This window comes from Telmatherina bonti, assembly GCF_933228915.1.
Source record: "Telmatherina bonti genome assembly, chromosome: 9".
In the NCBI taxonomy this organism is placed as follows: domain Eukaryota; kingdom Metazoa; phylum Chordata; class Actinopteri; order Atheriniformes; family Telmatherinidae; genus Telmatherina; species Telmatherina bonti.
The window spans coordinates 10,399,255-10,405,170 of NC_136627.1; positions in this window are offsets into that span (position 1 = coordinate 10,399,255).

Sequence of the window (5,916 nt, forward strand, 5' to 3'; positions counted from 1 at the left end):
CTAAAGAAGGACAGAATGGAGTGGGTGGTGGTGGGGGGGACTTAATTTGTTCTATTTACAGACACAAGCACTGGGAAAGTTAGCTGTTGTCAAACAACACAGAGCTTTACCTCAGGATAATTTGGAGGTTGATGACGTGTCAAACCTGCCTTAGAGCAGCTGTTGGATGAAAAACGATGCTAGTGCTTGAAAATGTAAAAGTGAGACACAGGACCCAGAGACATACGTTCAGAGAACAACTTATAAGATGCGTATGAGACGTTGAGGAAAGGATCCACATATTCCTGCTGGATTCGGAGCAGTAGCCATAACTGTCTGTCCTTGGCTTGTTTGCGTCCCTCCTTTCTGTATCACACCCCCGTTTTTTTGTCCCCGCTTTGTCCTTTGCAACCAGATTGAATATGCCATGTCTTCTCTGACAGCAGTCCATCCACTACACCTTAAGGAAACCTAAGTAGTTTTGCTCATTTCTCTGTAAATAGGATATGTGACTGACTGTACTTTTCTATAACACTGGAGAGAAAAAAGAAGATATAAAGGGAACATTATTTTTTTGGTTCTGGTTCATCCCGTCTCCCCCTCTTTCTGTCTCTCAGTGTCCTCAGCTGAGACTGTCAACTTGTTGCATAGCTAGATGAGTCGTAATTCGATTATTTAAATGGGTGTAAAGCAAATGTGCCCAAAAGCATTTAACATGTACAGATCTGGTTTTGCTAGGCTCATCTTAAGTTTGATTTGTTGATTGTACAGATCTATTAGGGACAAATAAAGATTATTCAAAGTGTGTGTGGGCCTTTTTTTTTTCTGCTTTTAACAAGTAGTGGGACTGATTGAAACTACACTTAGAATATGCAGCATGCATTCACTTAAAGGTACCAGATGATGTAAAAATCCGTTTCTAAAGGTTTTCTGTTGTCACCCTATCCTGCACATGAGGCCCAAAAATGAGAACATTCTGTCACATCTGTTGCTTGCTCCAGTTTTTAGCAAAGATGTGGTGAAACTGGTTCGTCTGAGTCTTCCCATTGTGACCTGAAGGAGGGAAATATTAGATGAACTCAACATAACTTAGGCTGCAGGTGAAACTGGTGTTCATAGCATCCCTGTTTGTCCAGGCTTGGTCATCATACAATATTTTATAGATGTTTGACTCCATTGACCCATTACACACATCACACCATCGCCATCTTTAGTGCTTTTGGCGTAATGATCTATTTCCATGTAATCAGTTATGCAATCAATTAAATTGATCCACTAAACCAGTGATTGCCAACCCTGGTCCTCAAAGGCCGTTGTGTCCTGTAAGTTTTCCAAGTGTTCCTGCTGCAGCAGGTCCTGAAGGACCAGGATTGCTGTTCCCTGCACTAAGACAACAGAAGACCTCCATAGACGATCATTGTTTGCATGTTATTGTTGTTCTGAAGAAACCAAAGGATGGCATCAAATTTTTTCTTGCCCAGTTTTGTCTCCACAAAGTCGTAAATACCATTAAAATGAAGACTCAAGCAGCTTCTCTCACAATGTACAAGTTAAAGTTATTTTTTTTTACATTTATACATTAATTTAGAAGGAAATCTCTTTTCTCTTTTGTTGATTGCAGCAGAAACTGAGTTTTAAACTCATGGGTTTCTAAGTTTGTATCCCAGCTAAACGATGTATGTCAGTGCTCAGCTATTCAAACATACAGAAAAGAGGTTTAATGTTAAAACAATACAATGTTGTATTATGAACCATAAACTCATCACTATCCACATTTTCTTACTCATGGGATTGGAAGTGGCAAGAAATCCTGCCTTTAGTGGTGATATAAGACCAAATTAGTTGTCTCCCTTTTCACAGGCACGTGCAAAGGTGCACAGATAAGGCACAGAATGTGCATCCATTTAACTTGTCCTCTAAATGAAAACGGTTCAAATTTTACTTGCAAAGTCACACCATGACATTTTCTAAGCATATGTTGTTATTTTAGACCATGTGTGGCTTAGTCCAGTTTCCAAGAGAACTTTTAGCTGCGTTCCTTCTCCAACATACAGTTGTGCTCATATGTATTCATTCCTTTTCATTAAAGAAAAGGCTGAATTTACAACAGTCACTCAAATAACTGGAGACTTAAAAAAGGAACAATAATTAAAAATTTGCAAAAATATAATTTAGTAAGATCAGACACTGTTTTTTCATTTAATTGAGTTGAAGAAAGGAAAAAAAGCAAATTGGTTCTGGACAAATTAGAGCCCTTTTCTGTTGAACAGCGGGACAAAATACCTGTCAACAGGTGCAGAAGTCTGACTGTAGCGGAAACATTAAAGGATTGTTTTAACAAAGTGTTAGTTTATGAGTGATGTAACATGTAATAAATTATCTTGTTTGTTTTTTGTTTGTTTTTTTAAATTCAATTGAACCAGAATTAGAAAATAATGTAATGATTTTCATTCATTTTTATTTATCATTACTTTAGTCAATTTCATCTTATTTTACAGGCAGCTGTTTTTTTCCTTCTTTAATGAAAGGGTATGAATAAATATGAGCACAACTGTACCTAAGTCAAGTAAATTGCTGATTACCGGGCCTTTGCAGAGCTAAATTTTATGTTGAGGAAATTTTTTTTTATAAAATTCTTCCACAATTTTTTTTGACACAGTTAATCTCAGATTAGTGATTTTTTGTCTAGCTGTAGATCTAGTAGTCCTGCTAAAATGCTCCTTTTAGGTCCATCTTGTTACTCACCTGTTGCCAGCGAACCTTACGACTTGCCAAAGGCTCCTCCAGTTGTTTATTTGTACAACTTCTTTGTGTTGCTGCCATCAATTTTCAAAATTGCCTAAAATTTATATATACATACATATATATATATATATATATATATATATATATATATATATATATATATATATATATATATAGTCCCAATAAATTAGGATTTTTTATTTTTGTATTTATTTGTTTATTTAGTCCTAATTTGTCATAATATGTTGCACGATGAAGTGTTTTGCAGGTAAATTATTCTTGTGGTAGTGCCATGCACATATGGGAAATTACTCTCACAAGGTTTTCAGTTGGACGAGTTCTTGATTGTCTGGACTAAATCCACTTCTAGTTCAAGGATGTTTAAATAGTCAAACAAAGACACCCCTGGTCTGGAAACGTGGAGATAACTCTGCATCCAGAAGAGGGCAGTGATGCTTCTTCTACTGCGCATGCTGCCGTAAAACCTGGAAGAAGAAGAAGAAGTAATGGTAAACGCTGCACCATCACAAAGCTTTGTTGTCGCTTTTCTTTTCCTCTCGACATTTCAGTCCTCTGTGGACAGCGTCCTCTCTCCTCGGTCCAGGCTACTTCTGCCAGTGAGTAATGGAAAGACCTCTTTTTATTTCTTTTTCAAAGTCTTCAACTGGGTTTAGATGAATACTTACTCTTTGTAAACTGGGATACAAAAAGTCTAGTTTTCAGTGTGTTGACTTGGAGCATTTAATTCCCACATTTCTCATGTGTAATTCTCCGCTGGGATGTGTTTAGGAAACCCTTTTTAATCTTGGATGCAGGAATAACAGTGTAAGGCCTGCTGGTGACAGGATCCGCCTGGAGGATCTTATGAGCCTGTTTTTCATTAGTTAGCTGCAAATGCTAACATGTAGCCACACCAGAATAACATTTAAAGAAAAAGCTACTGATTTTTTTTTTTTTTTTTTTAAAAGGCTTTTTTAAAAATTACTTTTAAATCATGAATAACACATCATTTCCCCCTTTGGCTTAACACTCAATATTTGGAGCAAAACTAAACACCTTTGAGTTGCTTTTTGGGAAAAGTAGTTAGCTAGTTAGCTTCCATCTACCCCGACACCAACCCTATTTTTGTCTCTCCTTTCTTGCAAACTTTAATAAACAAGATGTAGTATTATACTGCTAAAATGCATCTAATATTGACTAAACAAACAAGGACATTTAGAAAGGATATCTTAAAATAAACAGCAACACAAATACAACCAAAGAAAAAGGCGAACGAGGGGAGTGGACAGTTTAGGGAGTCTTTTCAGATGTGTGATCCTGTTAAATCATTATTAATTAACAAGGTGCAGTATTATACTGTTAAAATGCATCTAATATTCACAAAACAAACAAGGAAATTAGGAAAGCCACACATATACAACCAAGGTAAAAGGTGAATGAGGGTCGTGGACAGTTCAGGGAGTCATATTTGTAATTCTGTTAAATCATTTACATTTTTCTCCCTAATTCCACAAGTTCCTCTGTTTATATGAGGTAGATTTACAAACTAAGGAATTCCCACAAATGGGAATCATTTTAACCAGTACACATTTGGATGTGTAAAATTTTTTTTTAAAAAGATACAAAAAAAATTTTAATTGCTCATAAAATGTGTAGTTCTTGTGAATTTAGACCAACTGAATGTCTTAATACCAAATATGTCAGCTTTAAAGAAATAGTTTTAAATGTGATCATTTATGCATTTTGAATATGGGTGGCTTCAGTTTTTAAATTTTTTGAATTTCAGCATTTCATTTCTATAAAAAAGGGAGATGTGTGTTCAGATAGGACTGTCAGGATTATATAATTTTAAGAGATTTTTTATGGTGGCAACCATCCGGTTTTGTTTCATTCCTGAAGGCAAAACTGTTCCACCTCCTTTAAGCTCCTGCTGAATAGTGCAGTTCTCCAGTAATGTTTAAGTTGTAGTGCAGATTGCTAGTTTAATTTAAAGACATTTAAATATTTGTCTTTTAAATATGTTTTGGATCTTTTTCATTTGTGTCTGGGGAAGTGAAACTAGTTTTCTTCAAGAATTAGCTTGTATACATAAGTCTCCATATTCTGACCAAATTCCTAGGCCTGAGTGAAGTCAGCCATGCCCACACCATGATGCTACCATCACCATGTTTCACTGTGGGGTTGTGATTCTGGTTATGGTTGGAGAGTCATGCCCCCCAACATAACATATGATGATGCTTGCACACATGCGATAACTGAGTGCTTAGTTGTGTGATATATCTAATGGTTCATCCTCTAAATGTAAAGCTGGAAAACTGGCAGAGTCTCTATAAATAAGGAAGATAAAGTGCTTTTTGGTGAATTTGGTTTGCCACTGTGACAGAGCAGCTACATTTCCGAAAGGACAAGGATTCTCTTGTGGAGATAATCCCAAATTCAGATCTTTAACATGACAATGAAGTGTTACAAAATTGAGGTGCTTATTTAATATATTTATCTCTGCTTGATGGTTTCTTTTTGACAGTGAAAATTCCAACTGTATTTTATAAATGCAGGCCATATATCTTTCCAGTTATCTGCCAACCCCCTGAGATTATATCCCAACCCCCAGTTTGAGAAACAACGTTTTAGATGCTTGTTTCTCAATCCAGGCATATCTTAGAGCTAACTGTATTTTAACACACATTAATTGAAGGATTTGCTGATTCACATGTTTGCAAGTGACTTGTTGGGGGAGTTTATTCGCTGAATTAGGTGTGTTTGAGTAGAAATGCATCCAGAACATGCAGGGCAGTGGGTCCCGAAGACCTGGATTTAGAAACACTGCTTTACAAAAAATGGGGACATGGATTTAAAATAATACACATATTTATGATAAATATTTAAATTATTGACATATCTGTAACTAATATGTGGAGTTTCATGCAAACTGACCTTAAAGAAAGACTTTGTTGGTAATGTTTCTGCCTTCCTACCTGATGCTTCCTTTCTGTTCTTTCTGCAGGCGATGACGGTGGTGTAGCTATGCAAGTTTCCTCCAATCTGCACCCGATTATTCTAGTCCCTCTTCACTCTATAAGGCCACCAGTACCAGAAGAAGCTTGGTAACGAGTACTGATGGGTAAAAAACTTAAGCTTTTCTCTACTCCCACCACGAGACTGCCATGCTTGTGCTAAAATCAGACACTGGTA